The 24,112-nt window shown below is 40.2% G+C and overlaps 1 protein-coding gene across 1 annotated transcript in view; it reads right to left on the bottom strand.

Annotated features, from left to right (window-relative positions):
* Nucleotides 1-24,112, bottom strand: part of NRXN3 (neurexin 3) — a 1,605,778-nt gene that overhangs the window by 958,594 nt on the left and 623,072 nt on the right. The gene's annotated exons all lie outside the window — the stretch shown is intronic.

Raw genomic sequence — 24,112 nt, 5'->3', positions numbered from 1 at the left:
TCCTTTGCACATTGTGTGTGTCACCCAGATACATATAGTGTGAGAATGAAACAACCTAACAAACAAAAAATATATATATTGTGACTTTCTAAACCTAGTATAATCCACATAAAAGCAGGGATTAATCTTATTTGCCAAAATTAGAATTTCAAAAAGGTTTTGCTGCTACTAGACCCGAATTCTAATGCACTGGCCTGAGATATGAGATAGGTCCTGGACCTCTGATCTCTAAGCAATGTCACAAGTATAAAATAAATAGAAAGAAAATGGAAAGGAAAGGCTAATTAAAGCACTGATTATGCCAATCACTTTGCTATGTCCTGTACATTATCTTACTCCAATTCTAAGTCAGGATCCAGATTTAGGTTCAAGTCCCACATTCACTACTCAGAAGCTATGTGACCTTGGCAAAGTTATTTAACTTATCTGGGTCTGTTTTCTCCTCTGAAAATAGGAACATGAGAGGAAATGATTTTCTAAGAATGAAATGAGTTAATACATGTAGAACACTTAGGAATAGCACAGAGCGAAGATGTAAAACTCTAAGCTATTTTGAGGGGCTGTGGTTGTAGTTGTTGTTAATCTGATTTCATCATATTCACAGCCCAGAGAAGGCTGTGTTATCAACTCCATCTTCAGTAAAATAACAAGACTTAAGTGTGGAATTAAGTCTTACAATCCATCTCAGTGATAAAAAGTTAATTGGATGAGTTGTTCCAGTACCTATCCTTTAATCCCTAACATCCAGCTGTACAACTGCTCCCCTTCTCTCCCCTGTCACCAGGAGAGAATCGAACAGCGCTGTCTGCCTTTTAACATATCACCAATGACAAAACATTGAAAATGCCTCACCTGTGATATGACCCTGTCCTTAGGCCTAACCACAGTCAATAATACTGAAAATAATGATACTAATACTTACTACCAGGCGCAATACTAAGAATCTAAGACCTACTATCTCATTAATTCTGACAACACCCATTTGAAATATCCCCATCATTCCCCCATTTTACCGATGCAGAAAAGGACGTGGGGAGTAGTTAGGGAACCAGTCCTCAGCCACAGTGCTGGTAAGTGACAGAGCAGCACTTGAACCCAAGGTGCTGGGCTCCGGAGTCCACATGCTTTACCACTGAGAACACTAGAAGCGAGGTCCTGGGAGCAGCTGCCCTGAAGCCTCTCTAACGTTATGTGGAAAGTCACGCATGTTCAACTCCCCAGTTCAAAAACTGAATTTTACATCATACCTCTACTGGACTGACCATGAGCAAATGGGAAACAGTGCAGAATCCTTAGGCCACCCACTTAAGTGAGTGAACCAGAAAACAAATAATAAAAGTTTAATGACTGACAGCTTCTCCTTTCTAACCACAACTATTAAGCCCCAGCATATGAGATCTCTCTGTCATAACCGAACTCTGGCTTCCTCTACACTGGGTTAAATGCCTACGACTGGAGCTCCTTGTCAAGGTTAATTATTAATGCGTAGCAATACCTCATCCCAAAGGGACAGACTGAGGCTTGGCTCCATTGAACAATAAATGAAAAGAGAGTTCAGGCATCCCTACAGGAGGCGAGAGGAAAAAAAAAGAAAGTCTTTTAAAGAGATGCGGAGTCCTGTGAAGGGGAAGTCTTCTGTGAGAAGGGTACACGGCTGAGGCTGGGACAGAAGTGAGTAACTGGAATGCAGATTTCCAGAGAGACAGACAGAAGAATAAGGGCCAGAAACTGCCAAAGATAACCAGACTTCTCTCAAAAGCTCTTTGAAGGTGAGCTCTCTATCTACTCTCTGACCTTGAAATTACTTGTCTACATATACAGTTTCCACATCTTTCTTACTAAGACTCAGGTAACCTCTGCATTCTATTTTGTTCATTCCCTTGTCTTCTCCACCTTCCCAGTGTAGGGCCATGGCCACAGCCATGTAGAAATGTACCAGCACCTTGAGTAGGATGCGAAGGCAAGAAACCCTACTGGACCTCCTTGCAAGGTAAATTAGCATCTGGTACAGTGTTCTCTGTAAAATCAGACTTTCAACTAAATCAAAGTCCCCAACTGACAACTGAACTAGAAAGAGATGTGGCATCGAGTGATGGAAAGCAGCTTTGGCTGACAAGTTACCCCAAGGAGGAGCAATTAAAGACAAAGTAGAAATGGCTCCCCATGGGAGAAGATGTCACACAGCCTGGGAGGCAGAAGTAGAGTCACAAAGAATGACAAGCTGGTCTTTCTACTCTACCCACAGCTTATAAAAACTGCTGTTTGGACTCACATCTCCCGCTCAGAAGGCTAGACAGTAAAACAGTTGAGGACAAACTCTGAGTTAAGACAGACTCTCTCAGAACTGTACTTGTATGCCTCCATAATCTTTAATACAGAGGAGCACAAAACAATACCAGGAGTAAGGCAAGCTATTGTAGCAAGAACAATATAATAAAAATAGTTGTCACCTATTGAGTGCCTACGATGTGCCAGACACTTTAAAAACACTACTGTATATCATCTACGTTAAGCATGTAAAGTAGGTGGCATGAGACCCATTTTACAGAAATGAGGCTCAGAGAGGATAGGTATGACAAGATCACAAAGCCCATTAAAGGCATAGCCAGGACTTGAACCCAGATCTTTCTGATTGCACTGGGGCAAGAAATGGCAGCTTCTAGACTCTGCAGTAGCCTATACCTACCCAGGAAACAGAAACCCCTTTGTCATGCACAAACCCATACGCAGCTCTCTCCTGATGTTCAAAGACCATCACACCTGGCATGTCCCTCTCTCACAGATGCCTACTCCTCCCCGCACAGAGTCACCTCGGAGGCCTCTGAATGAATTCAGGTGGTAGAGCTTCCACATCTTTGTCCCACGGGTTTCCTAGGCTATAGGGCCGTCCTCTCCTCTCAATCTCTTTAAATGGTGCCCCTTCACCGGGATCTATATCCAAACCCATTCCGGGCCCTATCTGGCTGCTCTGGTCCTGGCTGATCCCTGCCATTTGATAAACTTAGAATCCTGATATTGCCTGCCAGTGACAAAGCTATCTTCCCTATTGCCTAAACCACCTGCCCTAACTGGAAAAAAAGACTATTCTAATTTACATGACGTACTTTTTACAATTAAACTCTTCCATGACGCTCATGTTACATGGCAAGTCCACGAGGGTGAATCTAATGGGGAGACGGTCCCAGCTCACAGAAGTATTTCTCTTCGCCCTCATCCATCTCATCCCAGGCCACTCTGTTTTCTGTTTTCTGAGAACATATTTCCATGTATTTTGTTGTAAATGCCACATCCCTACGCACTCCAGTGAGGGAACTAGAGGGAAGGGGGGAGTGTGGGCATGTGCCCTGCAGTGCCCAGATGGCTTCTTGGTACAATTTCTCCTGTTGAGGAATAGGAGGTTTACCATCTGGCCTTTCTATCCCCTTGTTTTTAAAGCACCTTTAATTCTCTGTGGGTCTACACATAGGACAATTTCAATAAAAACAACCAGGTCAACTTACAAGACCATAATTTATAGGTCCATGACTTCATGACTGAGCACCTCTGCTCCGATCCAGGTCAGTGGAGGATGTTTGAAGGTCAGGACGCCAGGGGACAGCCTCTCAAGTGTATAGGTTAGACAAAACAGAACCGTGAGAAGCCAGTGTCAGGGTGCTTTGATGTGGAACAATGTCGACTATAAATCCCAATAAAGCTTTTCAAATTTATACCTATGTTTGGAGCAGTTCATATACAACAAGTAAAAGACAAAGACAGATTTCTCTGTCACCCAAATTTAATCCTCTGACAATAGATAATAATGAAATGAGCTTTTTCTCTGCAGCTCCAGGATGGTGTAGCTTCTAGATAAACTTTTGGACTAATCTTATTATTGTGTAACATTTCTACTTAGAGTAAATAAATAAGAAGTACTGTGAAAGAATCATGCTTCTGGGGTTGCCACAGAATCACACATCCTACTTTCTCTCCCCCACTTCCCCTCTGTCCTGCAGGCAACTGATGACTCTGGTCTGCTGTAATTTCCCCTCGTAGGAACTGTTGGCTCCACTGATTTGTCACTCACAATCCTCAACCTTGCTGTCTCTGAATAAGCACAGGTCTTGTCTTCTCAACAGACTTCAAACACTTTATCAGCAAAAAGTATGCATTACAGCTTTTAAAATCTGAAATAGCACCTAGCTATCCTGCTGCTCAAAAAATGCTTATATCTTCATTTACTTAGTTGTTGGACTCAAATGGCAATACCAGGTAAGAACGTGGCCTCTGCAGTCTCACCAGCCAGGGTTTGAGTCCAGCTTCACCCTTGCCAGCTATGTGACCTTGGACAAAATATTTAACTTGTCTCAGACTCAGGTTCTTCAACTATAGAATGTAAATAACAAGTCTCACTTCACAAGGTTGTAAGAAATAAATGAGATGATACTATCAAATCCAGAAGTACTTTACACAGTTCTGGCCCTCCCTAAGTACTCAATAAATGCTAGTTATCATTATAATTTTGTTATTTTCTGTGAAAAGCCAGAACTAAATCAACAGGCAGTTTAGCCTGGCATTGAATCATTAGGAAGAAAAGATTCTTTCTGAGGATAAGTTGTAAGCCTATCACAACTCAAGAGACAGGCCTGGAACTAGTGACAGACTCTGGATTTAACAAACTCTGAAATAAAAAATTTTTAAATTGTATATGTATAATTGCTTAATGTGGCATTTATAATATATATAAATGCCTAATGCTAGTTTTGCCCTGTTCTTTGTGTGTGTGTCTGTCTCTGTCTCTGTCTCTCTCTCTCTCACACACACACTCACACACTCACACACACACACCATACATCTGCACAGATTTAGGATTCATTATCATTAACATCATTTTCTATCACAGTGTACCACTGACCAAACTCCAACAGTGAAGTCCAAGCACAAATGTGGCAGCAGATGGTCCTCTTAGCTTCCAAAGTCAGAAGAACCTAATATTTGGCATAGCCGGAGCCACATCTGCATCTATAGTCTTGCTAACAGGGATTAATAAACTAACTGCCTGCTGAGCTGCAGCTGACATCCAACCTGGGGCCCCAAGTCCCCACTGCTACATTCCATGCATACCACCATTTTCATGCTTTATATTCTGTTAACAATGATCAGGATCCCCCAAAAATAAAAACTAAGCACCAGAGACAGAAAATGGGAACTGAGTTTCAGATGTGCAAGGCAGGAGCCAAAAAATGTCTACATTCTAAGGCTTGAAATAAAGGTCAAAAAGACTCCAGATAAAGTTGAAACAAGTAGTAGAATGTTGGCAGCTAATTAAAATTTTTAAATGTGTGATCTAATATGTTGTGGGTCTAATATAACATATCTGGTAGGTGGAACTCACCAGGGACCACCAGTTGATAATCTCTTATCTATGGTTCCATTTGTGAAATGGTGGCCAAGAAAATGATGCAGCTTCTATTTAGCTCCTTTTTTTTAAAAATTATTATTTATGCCTACAGCATCTGCTCTTCTTAGGTGGTTTCCCATCCAAGTACTAACCAGGCCTGACCCTGCTTAGCTTCCGAGATCAAACATCAGGCTTGTTCAGGGTGGCATGGCCGCAGACTATGGACCATGGCTCCACGGTGGCGCGAACCCAGGACCTTCTGCGTGTAAAGCAAACATGCTAACCACTACATTAATAGAACCACGTCCACATTTGGCTCCTTCTAATGACACTATTATAGACCTCTAGTCTATAAAGAGACATAAAGGAAACTGGAGTAACATGAAAAAATCCAGGCGAGTTGATGTTGAACCAGCAAAGTCCTCAGTCCCTTCCTCATTTTGAAGAAAGCATCCAGTACCTGGAACATGCAGACATTGGGGGAAAAGGGGGGGAGGAGGGGCAGGAGGGAGCTGGGGGTAGGGAAGGAGTGGAGGGTGTGAGAGGGAGAGGGGGAGGGCACATGCTGTGAACCAGTTACTCTGCCCCCATAAATCAAACGTCCATATGTGCCAGCCCAACAGCCTTGCTAATAACACAGGTCATTACCACTTGCACTTAAGACTTAGACAAATATTTATTTGTCTGATGGAGTCTTTCTGAGAGGGATATAATCAGATAGGTTTATTCTCAGTTATAAAAAGTAAGAAGTTGAGAAAGATTTCTAATTCTGGGCATAATTACAGTGAAGGTCTCATTTTTATTCTCAAGAAGAAATTTATTAGGATGTTTATGCAGTTAAAAAAAAGCTGATGATGGACAGGTGGCCATATGTTCCTATATCCCACAGAAAAAAATTTCAGCTAGTCAAGTTTGTAGGGTATTTAGGATACTATAAAGGCTCAGTCTATCACAAGAAATATGATTTGCTGATGCAGGCTTTATCATCCTCACAGAGTCTACTAGACTTCTACTAAATTCATGCAGCAAGAACTTGGCCTAGCTAGACCACAGACTTGACATAGACAGACCCAGGCAAAGAAATAAGATGTGAACTTGCACATGTAGGCCATAGCTCTCCAAGACAGGACTTGTCAATAGATAGTGAAAAAAACAAAACAAAACAAAACAAAACAAAAAAACCATGAACTAGAGAAGTTTGCCAGATGATCCTTCTGGCCACTCCTGGATAGCAAACTCTCCAATCTCTTAGAGCCATGTTGGCAAATATGTGTTTCTACTCTTCCTTCCTGGCAGATGGCATTTACTGTTAATTGGAGTCATTCTATTCTACTCTATTTCCCATTAAACCCAGATAGAGCTTCAGAATTCTTCTCCAGGCAGCACTCAAGAAAATTACCACCAGTTACTAAGAGATGGGCCTGGAGGTGAACCTTGTTATCCTCTAACACAAAAGTCAACTTAATGTAAATTGACTAGCTATATTAGAATATTGGAAACAAAAATTCACGTAAATATGTTAAATAACCTTTAGTTTTAGACCACTAAAGGAACATAAGGTATAACCTCTGCCACCAATACACTTAGAAAATGTTGGAGGGTGCTTAAAGGGGGGATATATTTTATACCAGAAATGAAGTGAGATGTATTTGTCACTCCAGTTAGTGAATGCACAAAGGCCCATGATCAGAAACTTGACTCAGATGGTATTTCTCGCCCTCTCTTCCCTCTACTTTCCAAGAATGGCACTATTATGGTTCTCTAGTCTGTAAGCTAGTCTTTGTCTTTGTCATCTTCCTTGCCCTTCTTCCTTCCTACTCTTGCACATCCTCTTACAAACATGTACTGACTTTGTGTCACACACTGGAATAGGCACTTATGGCCCTCTAGTCTGTGAACACAGAGTTTTGGATATGGCAACCAATGTATCTCCAGTGTGTAGCAAAATGCCTGTCACATAGTAGGGGCTCAATAAATACACACTCTAACTTCTTGCATTTACTTATGTACTAAACAGACCTGCCCAGCGAACACCTAAATTTCCTTCTGTTTTAGAATATCTGATGAGGACACCAACCTGACTAGAGTGAAAGTTACATGTCACAAAGCAGAGGAACTAAGATCAGATGAGTAGGTGGTACCTGACTATGAAAAGTTCTAAAAATACAGACATTATGCAATTGGGGAAAAAAGGAACCATTAGAGTAGAAAGGAAGCCTTTAGCAGTTTGATTAGAAAGGTGACAAAATTTAAAAGGTGCCTTCCTGAATCACTAGGTATCTACTGTTATTTTTATTCCAAAGACTAGAAATGACTTTAATCATCTCACTGTTTTCCCTGGGGATAACATGTCATTCCCTGCTTAAAATCCTTCAATGGTTCTTTATCTACTTCAGAATCAAACACAAACTTTTAAGCATTATATAAAAGACTCTTCCTGATCTAGTCTCTACCTCATCATCAATAGACTTGCCAAAGTTCTGGATTCTTCCAATAAACCATCCCCAGGATAAGCCGTATCTGAATTATTTAACTGAATGACTACTGCTCACCATTTGAGGCACAATTCAGGTATGGAAAGCCTTCAGCAACATTCTTGCTTTTTCTACTCCCACCCACAGCTCATTTCCTCCCCTCTCCTCCCATGGCTCCATATTCTAACTGATGTCATAGAAATTATCATTTTGTGCTGTAATTGTCTGTCTCCCCCAACAGACCGAGAGCTTCTCAAGTGAAGGAAATTGTGACTTTTTTTCTCTGTGTCTCTAAGTGCCTATTCCAGTGTCTAACACAAAGTCAATACATGTTTGTAAGAGGACATGGAAGAGAGGGAAGGAAGAAGGGCAAGGAAGATGACAAAGGCTACTTTCTGATGCCTCTAAGTCAGTGAGGACTATAATGCAAAAAGTAGCTTCTATATTCATTCCACTTGACAATAAGTAACGATATGAGAAGTTAGAAAGCAAAAGTATCACAGACAGTTAAAAAGAATTTGATAGAATCACTGAACATTTAGTTGAGTTTTCCCCTAGTGTACACGCTTAGGAAATGTGTTTGTATTTTAAGGGTGTCAATATGGAAATTTTGCATCCCAGAGTGGCAGTTGTCATTAGTTTGTGTCTTGGCAGAACACTAACAGAAGAAGAAGCAAAAAAAAACAAGCACAAATTCTAGGATACTCTAAAAGGTTGGCTGACAAAGCTCAATACCAACACCACCTCCCACTCTGGAGTATGCTAAGGGACTACTATATACTTCTTTATGACAATGTAGCTTGGACTGCCATATAAAACACATGGAGATTTTGAAACAGTATTTCGGAACCTTTATCACCTGTACTCAGAGTCAAAAAGCAAGAATGACCCCCCAACAATTAAGCTGTTGGCCTTAGCTACCAACTTCTGGCTGCTACCAACTACTCTGAAAGAAGAGAGATTTCAATAGGAATGTCAAATAGCTCTTGGAGAAAAAAAATTATATGAGAGTCCCAAAGGCAGAAGAATGGAGGAAAATACTACAAAATGATTCAATGAAACAGAACTCTCAAGAAGTCTAACATGGTTGGCTGGAAACAAGAGTGACATATAAGGAAATCAAGTAGTCTACACAGCCCAGAAGACAAGAGCAGTGGATTCAGGACCATGGATAGTGACATATTCTACAAAAAGGTGCTGACCAACGGGCAAGTGTCTTGAGGACTCGAGCTAAGAAGGCCAAGTTCACCCAGGGTCTTTGCAGTTCATCCTCTTAAAACGTGAAGCTTAATCATTTATACAAAGTACACGTGGACCAGAGCTGTATGGTTTCCTGATGGCCAAGCAACTTCCAAAGGAGCTCTGCCTGTCAGAAGCAATTACAGACTAGCTCTTGCCTGGCCTGCTAAGCAGCTAGCTCTGCTTCTTAGCCTAATAAAGGCTCCAATCAGATGGCTTTTCAAAGTGGTCCAAAGAGCCCCTCTGCAATCAGCAGAAGAGGCAGAGGAAGTGATAAGTAGTATATGCCAGGCTGGCAGGTACCTGATAACAGCATCATTTCCAACCTGGTGCAAAAAACAGCAAATAAGAAGAGGTTTGAACTGACAATAACGTCGATAAAAATGCTAAGACTCAAATAATTTTTTTCTGAACATGTTTCTTTATCCTTTGTTAACTTCAAAATAAAGGTAATGCAACAAATGAGGCCACTCTCTTTTGGGGGGGCTCCCTTTCAGGGTGATGGTACTTAGCCCCAATACTTACACCTATGACTTTACACTACTTTTAGTAAATCTGCAGAGACCTAGATAACCACTAGATGTCCCTTATGCCATGCAAAACCAACGTGAAATGAATTTCACTACCAGTTACACAAATCACATTTAAAGATGGCTTTTCTAAATCGTGGATCTTAGGTGTAACTATAATTCCCACTATGACTTACTTCTCCTTATTTATAGCATGTCCATTCCTATAGTATTTTGATGACCTTTTATCAAATTATGTGCATGGAACAGAAAATTATTATGAATTAAAATTCTTTTAGAGGTAGAAATGATAGAGAAATAGGCAGAGAGGAGTATGGTAGGAAAGGGATATAGTGAGCCTAGAGAGGTCCAAAATTCATTATCATTTTTAGGAATCACATAAGTTTCAATATAAATGGAGAAACCCACAAGCTCAGCTTAAATTCAGATTCTCCATGCACTGAGATCTTGGGTGCTTTGACTTAATGAAACTAGGTATGGGAAATACTTTGAATTTCACATGTCCAATTTGATCAATTAAGAGTAGCTGCCCAGGACACAAAGAAGGAAAGACTGCTGTGCAGTCACCGATGAGCAATGTCTACGAGGCTGTGAGAACAAGGAATGGTGGCTCCCATGAGACATATTTCCAGAACCTGAATTAACCCCTAGCTCCGAGCCTCCCAGACTTGGGATGATCGTGGGCGGCAGTGGTCGTGGTGACGGTAGAAGTAGCAATAGCTGACCTTAAAGGAAGGTTTGGGGTAGGCCAGGCATTGTTCTTAGTATTAAATATATAATTATTTAATCCTCATGTGACAAATATCCAAACTGAGACATGACACTACGGTAGATAATGAAGGATAGCTAGATTTGTTCCATCTAATACCAACTTTTGAGAGTAAAAGAGAGAACTATTAGTAGTTTACCTGGACAACAGATGCCACCCAGAACTTTCCAAGGCCACCTGGGGTGGATAGACACCCTATTTTACACTTACAACAGCCTGAGGGTTGAGAGGCAGTATAAACTAGGGTTTTTGAGACATTTGCAGTCAAAATATCTGGGTTAAAATTCTTGCTTTGCTACTTGTTACTGTGTAACCCAGACAGGTTACTTAACCTCTGTACCTCAGTTTTCTCATCTTTGAAGTGGGATATTAACAGTACTTAACTCATAAGGTTGGTGTGGGGATTAGTAGATTAAGTCTACTTGCAAATTGCTTGGAACAGCTCCTGGCATAGTAAGTGTTGGGTACTATTATCGTCATTTTACAGAAGAGTAAACTAGGAATCAGAGATTTTAATATCTGCATAAAATCACACAGCTATTATATAATAGAGCCAGAATGAAATGCAGGTAGGATCTCACCTGAGATCCTGTGCAATCAATAGCTATTACTATCCTGCTTTTATACAGCAGAAAAAAAAAAACTGAGGTTTCCTTTAGATCACCCCCTTAAATCTAGCTTCCCCAGCTACCCGGATTATAAAAGAATCACTAAAAAAGTTAGTCTCTCCTGCCTGTGTCTTAGGCTAGCAGATTACAGAACGTGCACACTGAAGGAACCATGTTCAGGAGCACCCGCGAAAGCCTCTCAGATGTCTCCAGGGGCCCATGCTTTCCTTAGGCTATAGGAGAGAGATGTAACAGAGGTGGAGAGGAGCCAGCAAGTGTCTGCGTCCCAAGCTCAAGTACTAAAGTTCTTCCCTAATTCAAAATCTGGTGAATTCTATGCTCAGGCCTTGCACGGGTGGCCTGCTACAGAACCCTTCTTCTCTCTTGATCCCACCTGAACTCCCCTCCAGTGACCACCTGTATCTTTTGTGACCCTCCTGATGAAACAGATGGCAAAAGTTACTGCTGGACACAGAAGAGCGTCAGACCAGCTGAGCACACCTGAACTGGAACAAGAACCACACAAAACAGGGCCAGACAACAGGAACTGGTTGCCACTGCTGACTTGCTCAGAACTCCAACTAGCTCTCCTGGTTATTTAATTAGCTTCTCGATAAGTATTAACTGTTTATTCTCATAATGAGAGCTGGAAATGTGACCATACCCATCTATCCAGTGACATAAGACTGACCTAAATTAGCCCCTTCCTGACAGCGGCTCCTGGCTTCTTTTAAATGGGCCATAAGTTTGGAAGCTTCTTACTAATGAGGCATATCTAGGCATATCTTCCTAGAAGACTAAGCACTTTGAGTCAGCAAAGGTGGAAAGACATCAGTCTCTACAATAGGCTGAATAATGTTCCACAAAGATATCAGGAGCCTATAAATGTTACCTTATTTTAAAAGAGTTTTTGCAAATGTGATTAAGTTAAAGCATTGGAGCTCAGAGAGTAGTCTGTATTATCCAGGTGGGCCCTAAATGCAATCACCTGTATCCTTGGAAGGAGGAGGCCAAAGTTGATTAGACACATACTCAGAGAAAGCAATGTGAAGGTGGAGGCAGAGATTGGAGGGATGCAGCCACAAGCCAAGGAATGTCAGCAGCTACCAGAAGCAGGAAGAGGCAAGGAACAGATTCTCCTACAACCTCCAGAGGAAGCATGGCTTTGCCTACGTTTTAATTTCAGCAAATGAAACTTATTTCAGATTTCTGACCTCCAGAACTGTGAGATAATAAATTTCTGTTGTTTTAAGCCAACAGATTTGTGGTATTTTGTTACAGAAGCCACAGGAAATTAATACACTCTCCCTCTGCTGATTCCCCAGCCCCTGTTAGAGTTTGACTTGCAATGATCCCTCAGGGCAAGGCCTCTATACTTTGAGGTTTGCCATAAGTAGACTCCTCAGGTTTGGGGAGGAAGAATCAAATAAGGATGGAAAATTCTCCAGACATATCAATACTAGTAATCCACTCCTAGTTTTAAGTGTAGTCACTCAGTCTCTGAAGTTTAAATCACCAGTTAACCTTAGCTATCAGGTTTTTGATCCCATAGCTTTATCAGATATATGCTTATATAATATAGAGAAGCTACCTGACTCCCAAAACCCACCATAGCTGAAGTTCAAATGAGTTCAAATAAGAGCAAAAATTAAACACGAGAATTAAACAAAGCATAAATATGTATAATTCATTGCCCTAAAAGTTATCTAATTTTTACAACAAGATGTCTTCCCTGAAAAATTTAGCATCTTCTGGGGAAGAGAGACAGGTACATTGTTATTCATCCACTGAGCACTTATTGAGCAACTACTATATACAGAAGACAATGCTAGGAAATGTGGGGGATAAAGGGGAGACTGGTTTTCCCCTCAAAAATTAATTCTGTTAAAGAAAACAGACATATACACATTTATTCAGTTATTCACACGGCCATTATTTATTCAGTGTCATGCTCTGTGAAAATGCAAAACTGAAAAATATACACCATAGAATTCCTCTGTTAGAAGACAGTCAGAAAAGTTAGCAATTTTGCATGACAGGTTTTTAAAAGGTATTCTGAATTACCGTGAAAGCAAGGATGAGCTCCTAATTCAACCTTTTGGCAGGAGGAAAAGGCAATCAGAAAATGACTTCCAAAGGATAGGATACACTAAGGTGAGACTAGATAAATGATGAGCATGAGCCAGGAGTAAGAGGAAGGTAAGAGAAATAGCATGGGAAAAGAAAGACGGGTGAGAACTCTTGGCATATTCACAGAGTGGAGAGTGGTCAGTATGGCTGAACTGTGTATAGTGGGAGTGATGGTAGAGAAGGAAACTGGATAAGACCCCAGACAACCACCTACATTCAGCTGAGAAATTTTAATTTGATTCTAAAGGCACAGGGGAACTACCCAAGCAGGAGAATGATGAGGTCAGGTTGGCATTATATAAAAGATTAATGTCGTAGCCACACAAGAAATGAATTAAAAGGAAGAAAGAGAAAAAGTAGAAAAACAACTTGAAAATCTACAGAAACATGATGTATATAAGACCAAAAGGGAAAAAAAAAGTACAATGAAAAGAATTATTATTGGCTTGGGAATATCACATATGGCATGGAAGAGAAATGCATAAAGAAAATGAAAAATCTATGATTAAGCTGATAAAATAAGTTCATGCCAAATCGCAGACTTAAATATGAAGCTGAGCACTGAGGATCCGAAGCAGGTATTTGAGCAGAGAAAAAATATAATCGGAAAAAGTTTTATGAAAGACAACATGGCCCTGTGTATAGCAGGGGTCTCCAATCCCCAGGCTGTGGACAGGTACCAGTCAGTGGCCTGTCAGGAACCAGGACACACAGCAGGAGGTGAGCGGCGGGCAAGCGAGTGAAGCTTCATCTGTATTTGCAGCCGCTCGCCAGCACTAGCATCACCACCTCAGCTCCACCTCAGATCGTCAGGCATTAGATTCTCATAGGAGCACCGATCTTTAGGGTCATAAAGTTTGGGGACCACTGGTGTATAGGGTATTACTCAAAAAAAGGCAAATAAGAAAGAGTAACACCCAGGTCTAGAGCAGCAATGGTGAAAATAGAAAAGGAGGGGAAGATTTCAGGAAAATCTCAGAGATAAAGTTGATCAGACTTGATGACTGGTTGGATGTTCTAGAGAAGATGTACTGGACAGGTCTGCTGAGGCATCCATTTCTCCATCTAATACTGACAATGAAGAGTAGATAATGAAGGATAGCTAGATTTGCTCCATCTAATACCAATAATAAAGGATAGATAGTAAATGCCAATAACCATGATAAATGCTTTATATTTAGAATTTCCTGTAGTTATCACAACAATTCTAAAAGGTAACATCATCAACTGATTTATAGATGAGGAACTGAGACTTGGAGAAGTCAAATGACTTGCCCAGGCTTGCAAAGCTTTCAAGTGGCAGAGCTGGGATTTGAACTCAAGACTATCTGACTCCCAAATGTATTCTCAAAACCATTAGGTCGTATGCTTGGCACAAATATTTCAATTACTTTGGACAAAAATGTTTAGAAAGAACCTTTTTTAGACCCCAATGCTATTACGATCTTTCAGGAAATCATCCTCATCTAGAGAATCCTACGATTACAAACAAAACCTCAACAAAGACTTCTATATTGCTGCATATTTGAATCACTAGTCACTCCACTTACTAACTTTCCTTGGAATCCAAATCAGCAGCTAGAAAGCTTGGTACCATCTAATCAGTCCAAACTGGAGTGATCGAGAGGACAAGAATGTATGTCAGGAGTCTAGGGAACAGATGGTGATTGGGGGAATTCCCTATCAGGAAACTAAGACTTGGGAAAAACCTACCCATTCTTTCCTCTGGCTCCTTGATCTTTAGAGTTTATTTCTGGACTGGCATAGAAGTAACCACTATCAGATATTTTATTAAATACCTCCTAAGGAGGTGTACACACACACACACACACACACACACAAATATGGTAAAGTGTTTCTACCAATAAACAAAGTAAATAGTACATAGTTAAATTTATGGTTCCAGAATTTTTCAAAGACCTTCCCTGGAACTTTCACAACACTAACCCTACTATTTTCCCCATTTCTAATGGGCCATTTACTGGCCATGCCCTTGTCTAGGTCTTCTTTCAACATAGATGTAGAAAATCTTTACTTTCCTGCTTGACATAGTTTTGACCAGCAAGTGTCTTCTGTATCTACCACAATCCAAGGATGGAGGAGAGACATAAACAATGGCATACTTCTTTGACCTCCATACAAGCCGCCCCAAAGAAAATACTAATATTGTGGCCTACTGCCCCGGAAAGATTATTAGGATCCAGCTAGGGCTCTCTTACTCTTATTCAAACTACAAATGCATAGAAAAGGGGAAAAATCAAGAGAGACTAGAGTGTCTCTATATCTAGGGCAAAGAAAAGGCAAGGCATCAACTTGAATATATCGGTAACACTAAATCTTTTGCTAATCACCTAATAATGGGCAGATTAAGTCAAAAGTGGTAACAGAACAAATTCAGACACTTCGCTTTTATCTCTTTGGCTTCTTTCACTGGATACCACTTGGCCGTGAGGCTGGAGGACACAGTTCCAAGAAAAATCAATAAAAGGAATTTTATTTAACCACCTACGAAAGAAAAGAGAATTTGTATCACCTTGTCCTACAGCATTTTAACTTAGCTGTGTCCCAAGATAAAACATATTTAACTCACGAGTAAATAATTCTGAAATAAGATTACCAATATCCTATTGATTAAAATAGGCTTCAGTTTTCAGAATACTCAATATCTGTGCAATAGCTGACATTTTTCTGTATCTCTCCCTTCTCAAAATTCTCTTTTCCGAGGTTTTCTGACTGTATACTTGCCAAATAACTCTTTGATGACTCACTTTTGGCCTCTGTTACCAGCATTTTTTTCCAAATTCCTTTCCTCAAGCATCTGATGGAGGCTCTTCCTTTCTCACTACTCTACCTCAGTTGTCAATTTCATCCACTGGCACATATTTATCTCTAACCTAAACACCATTCAAGGCTCTAGGACCTAAACCTGAGTTGTCTGCTGGAGCAATTCATCTATCTAAAATTAAAATTCTCTGCAGAACCTTAAAATCAACCTGTCTAAAAGCAAACTCAACAATTCCTCCTCCTGACTTCTTTATTTCTATTAATGGCCACCCAAGTTTAAACTTTTATAGATATATCTGATCCTTCCCTCCTCATTGCCCATAGTGTCAACTCCTTACCACGTATATTTGATTCCATATCCAACGGGTCTTTCACATTCATTTTCTCTGCTCCATTCCTGCTGCCACTGGTCCTGTTGAGGCCTCCATTTAATTTAATCATCCAGTAAACAACCATAGAGAATTTACTATAAGGCCCTATAATAAATGACATGGCCCTTAACTTAAAGAGCTTACCGTTCAGTAAAGGTGTTACACATGCAAGCATATATATGCGCAGTGAAGTTAGAAGAGGTATGTGTAGTGGAGTCTCAATGCAGAATGGCCAATTCTGCTCTGCAGAGATGGAATCTGGATTGTCTCACATGGCCTAGTACAAGTCTCAAGTCCAACTCCCAAGTCCAACTCCAATGTCTCCTCCCTTCAGTATATTCTTCACACTGCTGTCTTACACTTCATCTGTGGCCCATAACATCATAATAATCCAGAAAACAATGAATAATTGAACTAAGATAGTGACAATGGGGAAGACAGAGATAAGTCAAGTCAACAAGCTTTAAGGATAGATGGGTCTTGGAGGAATGTTTAAGGGAAAGGAGGGAAATAATAATAACTTGCAAGTCTCTGGCTTGAGTAACTAGTAGATGTCAAGTCACTGATAAAAGGAATTCAGTGGGAGAAGTAAAACATGATGGAGAAGAAGGAAGGAGTGAGAGACAGAGGAATGAGGAGAGAGAAAGGAGGAAGAGAGCGGGAGAGAGGCGATGGAACAAGAAATCCAACAGACGACCAGAACTGAAAGTGAGCCAAGGTATATTCCATGTCATAAAACGACATTATTCCTAGCTTAAAGGAGGAAACGGTCCACTTTTACTCCATTTAAGATATACACAGCCACCATTTTACCCTATATCTACAGTCCAGGACTATTCATCTACATATGCTTTTTACAGCCAACTAATCTAAAGAGAGAAGAAACTTCTGCCAAATTATTCTAGTGACATCATATATTTGTAGTCTTAATCTCTTGTATTCCTCCTGATTCTCTGTTATCTTTCCTAGGAAATTGAACTAAAAGAACTTAGAGCAGGAATCATGTCCCTCTTTGAAGTAAGCACTCGCTAAGTACTTCAATATATAATCAAAAGTGCTATAAATATGTCCTTCTGTACTAACATGCATGTCCTCAAGAGTTGTAAGCTACATATTAAAATACCAAAATAACTAATCTAATAAGATCTAGAGGTGATGATGATTATTTTGATGAGTGGTGACAACTGATGATGATGATGATGATGATGATGAAGAAAGAAGTGGAAGAGAAGAAAAATACAGTGATGAGTATGGCACTGATAATATCTTCATTTTAAGTCAGCCTTAGAGAACTCCCAAGAGAATGAGAAGCAACAACAGCAAAAAGGATAGAAAAATGAAGAGCATCAATCCATTTACTGGAGATAAAAAAACCATTATCCTAAGTGTTTCGCCATTCTCGGGCTTTATATTTAAAGGACTACTAGCGTCTACTCTAAATCTGGCCGGAAAGTATAGAATGTGGACCACATATTTATGAGAACATATAACTGGAGGAAAAATCTTTTGAAAAAGTATCAAAACTCTCTTTCTTTGATTTCTATGACATAGAATCTACTCAACCTATTTTCCCCTTTTTCTTAACTAGCTACTATTTCTTCTCCTGATTTTATTAATGTATGTCTCCCCTAAGGCTCAGACTTGATCTCTCCACTCTTTTTTGGCTCTGAACTTTTTCTGTCAGAGCTCATCTACATTCCTAGTTCCGGCTCTTCTCTATGCAGAGAGCTCCTAAATGTTTATGCCAGCTCTGATTCTTCCCTATGTTCAGACTCATATCTCCAACCCATATCTGAGTATTTTTCACTTGACTGCCTTTCTCTTAAGTCAAAATATTTCAAAAGACACAATCATCATCTTGCCCACAAACCTGCTCCCCTTCCTGATTTCCCATCTTCTTGATGCCATATCCCTCCTCACTACCAACTCCATTGGACTGTACTAACTACAGAAAAACTCTTCCAAAAGTAGTCTTTCGTCAGTTCCACACTTATCATTCTCTCTTCAATCCACTTTAAATTAGTCTCTTACCCATACCACACCACAGGAGTGGTCAGTAGCTTGCCAGAACCAATGATTCATTCCCCTTTCCTTTGACCTCTCAGTACAATCTTCTTGCAAGATTAGCTTCCCACGGCCTTTTAAGATTCCGTGCTCTCTGGTGTCTCTGTCTACCATTATAATCCCTTAGTGTCCCTTGTTGGCTCCTCTGTAAGATCTCTCCTTACGGGGAGCACCAGAGTTCTGTCTTTGGCTTTCTTCTTTGTTCCAATGACATTCTGTAAGTCCCATTACTTTAAATATCACATATATTTTGTTGATACTCAAATTTATATCTCTATTCATAGATTTCCTCTGATCATCAGACTCATATTTCCAACTGTCTTCTTAGCATCTCTGCTTAACAGGCTTTTAAACTAAACATAGCCTAAACAGAAATATTGATTGCACCTTTCTCAAGCCCACTCCTCTCAAGCATCCCCACTTGGATAACGTTATTAAGTTATCTAAAGCTGAAAGGTATCACGGAGTCATCAGTGCTGCTGTCTGAATAGTTCTAACCCTTTGCTTCCCTGGCACAAGATAGGATTGTATTTCTTGTAGGTGGAATTGTGTTTTGGCCAATTAGTTTTGAGCAGAAATGATATGTGTAATTTCCAGGCCAAATATTTAATTGCTCCAGTATAAAAACCCCTGAATTTCTCTTTTCCCTTTTCAATGTCAGCCATCAATGTTCCATTTAGTGGCTACCTTGTCATCCCATGTCCCAGAGTGAGGACAATTATAAAATAAAAAATCACCAGCTAAAACACAAAAGACATGATATGTTAGTGAGAAATAAACCCCTTCTGTTTTAGCCTCTGATATTTTGGAGTAGTTTGTTACCACAATAAAACCTAGCTTATCTTGCCTAATAAAGATATCCTCAATGATTTACTGTCTCTCACACTCAACATCCAATTCATCAATAAATCCTTTTGACTCTACCTCCAAAACATATCCCACTCCACCTACCGCGCCACCTCCATTGCTACTACTCTAATCCTCATGGCTATATTTTCTTGCCTGGATGGCAACAACAGCCACCTGTCTATCTTGTCTCTACTAGTGAACACGATGGTCCATCTTCCATAGCCCAGTTGGAGGGATTTTTTTAAATTCTGATCAGTCACCTCCTGCTTAAAAAAACCCTATGGCTTCTCCTTATAATCAGAATATAACTCTAATTTTGTTTTACCACAGATTAAAAGCTCTACATAATGTGGTCTCACTTAATTCATTCTTTTTTTATATCCCTTGAATTCAACAAGCACCTACTTCTCAGGTCTTTGCATCGAGTGATCCTTTGATGTCTTGCCAAGTAAGCCTCGGCTCCCTACCAACTCAGCCCTCTAAAGTGGCACTCCATTACCTTCTACTCCTTCATCAGGCTTTATTTTGTTTCCTCTCCTCATAGCACTTACGTCACCACTTACAGTTTAGATTTATTTTCTTACTCTTTGTTTCCATCTACCAGATTGTAAGCTATATGAAAGCAGAGACTTTTGTTGTCGTTGTTCACTGCTCTATGTCCCTCAGCAGAAAGTAAGGTCCAGTGAGCTAGAAGTGAACTAGAGAAATTCTATGAGCCTTCTCCACATTTCTAGTTCCCCAAGCATCAAGGTTTCTGCTGACCCTTCAGAGTCATTTGGGGTGTTCGAGTCTTTGGACTTTTGGGATCATCAATTTTGATTCTTTACATGGTATATATTTATATATATGTACGGACATGAAAGAACACATATACACATACAATATACACAAACATAGACACATGCACGCATGTGCTCACGTGCATGCACACATATACATATAGATATATTTTTAATCTAAAAGCTCCCTAGGTATTATCAATCAGTTTTCTCAACAAGGAGGAGGCTCTTTTAGCCAGCCCAACCTTCTCATTCTCCCTCTCCCCAATGCCGAACCCTGCTTTCCATCACTATAGGTGATTAATGGCCATATCCATTTGTGAATGAAATACTACCTCTGCAGAACTCAAGAGTTCCTGACAAGTTCTGAATAAGTCTTTGGTAAAGTCACCCAGAGAAAGAGTCCATTGGGAAATAACAATTTCTGCTGGTGTCAAAGAATATACTCATCATTCATTTATCCACCCACATATTAGGTCAATATACATGGAAGCCATGCAAGAAAATATATTATTCATTCGGCAAACATTTATTAATTGATACTATATGCCAGGAACTGCCCCAAGCTAGCTAAAAGGGAGCAGGAATGCTAAGATGGAATGGAAGCTTATTATTTATGCAAGATAGCCAGGGAAGGCCAATAAAATACAGTGACGTTTCAGCAGGAACTTGAAAACATTGGGGAACGAGCCACGTAGACATTTGGGGAAAGAGAATTCCACACAAACAGACAGCAATTACCTAAGTCTTAAGCAGCCAAGTGAATGACATATTCAAAGAACATCGAGGAGGCTGATATGACTGGATCAGCAGGAATGCAGAGGAGCATACTGGAGATGAGGGCAGAAAGGTAGAAGGGGCCAGATCCCACAAGATCTTGTAGGCCTCCTAAGAACGTGAGCTCAGCTTCTAAGCAAAATAGAAAGCCAGTGGAGGGTTTTAGCAGGTGAATGTGTATGTTTCTCTTAGATTTTAAGAATATTCTGGCTGCTAGGGAGCTATACAGACTTGGGATAGGGAGAGAACCAGGAGCAGAAACAGAAGCTGGAGAGCATTTAGAAGATTATTGCAGCAATCTAGTGAGAAAAGATGGCATCTTGGACCAGTATGTCCTATTTTAGAGCATTTCCTGACCCTCAGATTGCCTTACTGTCCCCTTCTCTGTGATCTTGAAGCACTGAGGCAATGCCTCATTAAAACATTTCTCAAATTGCATTATAACCATTCGTTTACTTGTCTGTTTCCCCGACCAGAGCTAAATCTCTCCAATAAAGAAAACATATCCTAACTGCCTTTTCACGTTTGCCTTCATATAGTAGGTGCAATAAAGGTGAATTAATGAACCCGAAATATATAAAGCATAATAAAATTTACTTATTAACAAAATAAACAGTATCATATTTATATAGAACTCACACAAATTCAGCTGTCCAAATTCTGGGGAAAATGAGAGGGAGCAAGAGAGCTGTCCATTTACCACCTAACTCTTTGCCTTATTCCAAGACCCAGCCTTCATATCTCCTGAAGAGAGACACCTCAGCAGAAATGCAAAGAGAAATCAATAACGTTAACTCTTGGTTCTGGAGCTTTCAAGGGACCTGGATGTCTAGGAGTGGTTTAAAAGCCACATCAAGGGCGAAATTGACTATATGCTCTTTTTTCACCTCAAGTGCCAATTTCAGAATGTAATCTCCATATATATAAACTGTGTGTCTACCTTGCCACCTTTTAGAGCAGGGGTCCTCAACGCCCGGGCCGTGGACGAGTACCACTCCGTGGTCTGTTAGGAACTGGGCCTCATAGCAGGAGGTGAGCAGCAGGCCAGTGTGTGAAGCTTCATCGGTCTTTACAGCTGCTCCCCAATATTAGATTCACCACCTCAGCTCCATCTCAGATCATCAGGCATTAGATTCTCATAGGAGCACTGGTGCGTGGTACCAAAAAGGTTGGGAACCACTGCTCTAGAGGCCTCTCTACTCCTCATACCTAGAGCCTGGCTGTAACACTTGTCCAACATCCATGTACCCCAGCTGTTAGATGCTGGCTCCATCCTAATTTCTTCCAACTCCAGGATCAGTATGCTTAATGTAGTCAGTGAATAGAAGCCCCCAAACAAGATATGGTCCATTATAAATTTTAAAGTACAAAAATTTATGAGGAAGAGAGCAAGACTCCCAAGTAGAAAAATGAGAATCTTTATTCAATGGATGTCATTATCCATCTTTGGGTGTTTTCCAAGTAAACCATCCATAGAAAGTGTTCATATAAATATTGCTAGTGTGATTAAGGTGTCTCTCTAATGATTTTCATCAGGAAATCATTAATCTAAGATGTCACTAATGTAAAATAGTAGCAAATTTGGAAATGTCAGCATGTTCTAAATTATGAAGCCAATCGTGACAAAATATTCTGTTGATCAATAAAGAATTCTAAAAGGACATTTGCAAAGCGAGCTTTTGTCAGCCTAAAAGTACTCCTTTTCCTGATTTCTAGGATTCTCTACACCTTGACCCCGAGCTAGCTACCCTGAGCATACGTACGTGCCTTCCACTCCTCTAGAATACACTCACTGTTACTAATAAAGTGCATTCTGCGGAGTCTTGCTCCATCTCTCTGAATCCCAATCAACTGCAAATACCTAAATATTTGTATTTATTTCTTTTCACTTAGTTTATCCTTCTACATTCTGCTTTGTGAAGCTGGGGCACTCTAGTGGAACAAGAATAGTTGTGTGCTCTTGTAACCTAAATGAAGTACCCCTAAAACAGACCGGCACCCATTGCTCTGATTCCTCAGAGCAAATGATGGACAAACCGCCTTGTGCAGACTACAAGCTAGTCCAGGTCTATGACTGAGTTTCACAGCTATGAGGAGAGCGGTGCTCTAGATTATTCATGTTTTTCAGTCTCTACAGCAATTCCATCCAATAGAAATATAACTCACATATGCAATTTTAAATTTCCTAGTAGCCACATTTTTAAAAAGTAAAAAGAAACAGGTGAAATGAATTTTAATAATATATTTTACCTATCTAATACATCCAACTTTTAAAACATTCCAACACACAATCAACATAACAACTTATTTATATAATGTTTCACTTTTTTTTTCACTAAATGTTCAAAATGCGAGGTGTGTTTTACACTTACAGCACACCTCGATTCAGACCAGGCCCATTTCAAGTGCACAGTAGCCAGATGTAGTTTATGGCTAATGTACTGGACAGCAAAGCTCTGGAGTGATTTTCCTCCATGGTATTTAATATATCGGTATCTTAAAATATTACTAAGTCACTAGTGAATTTTTGTTAGTCTGCAAAACAACTTCTCACTTTCTGATAATTCTTGATAAATAGCTAGTTGGGAAGTAGAGCGTAACGGCTGCCAATATGGGCTCTAGAACCAGACTGTGAATTTTAATTCCAGTTTGATCCTTAACTAGCTGTATGGCCTTGAGCAAACTATCTTTGTGTTTTGGTTTCCTTTTTTTCCTCCCCAGCGATACTGTAGTACTTATCTCCTAGAGTTAGTGTGAGGACTAGGTAAGTTCATAATATAAGCCCTTAGGATACTGCTTAGCAATAGGAAGTGATCGATTAACATTACTTCTAAATCTTTTTTGTTGCTATTATTAGCTAAAATTGAAATTATTATTAGCTAAAATAGTAATTATTATTATTACCATTGCTAGCGAAATTTGAAATTCTGAGTCTGCAGGGCTGCGGATCAGCCTGGAGCTGAGGTGATTCCACAAGAGTACAGCCAATTCCCTTACTAAGCCCTAGGCTCAAACAGCCCAATGACCATTGAACTGTCCCACTCTTTTGGGTCCCTGCCTAATTCCCTCAGTGTGAGTACCTGCCTGTCTTCCTGCCCCTGCACCAATCACCCCCACTACTGACGCTTCGTGATGCAGGCGGGCTCACACTCATCCATGGCTCTGGAGGAGAACTGGGCAGGACAGTGAACGAACAAAGAACTGAAACAGAATCCACAGCACAGACAACCTTCCATATAGGTTTTGGCAAATCTCACCCACTTCCAAAAATGAAATGAACCTGCACAGGGGTATCAGTCATGAATTGAATGCATCCTGATCTATCACACATCTTTCACCCTCAATGGTTTCTCATCTCCAT

Source organism: Pteropus medius, unplaced genomic scaffold, assembly GCF_902729225.1.
Source record: "Pteropus medius unplaced genomic scaffold, Ma_sr-lr_union100, whole genome shotgun sequence".
Classification (NCBI taxonomy): domain Eukaryota; kingdom Metazoa; phylum Chordata; class Mammalia; order Chiroptera; family Pteropodidae; genus Pteropus; species Pteropus medius.
The sequence above is the reverse complement of the archived record's forward strand: the minus strand, read 5'-3'. Positions and strand labels throughout refer to the sequence as shown.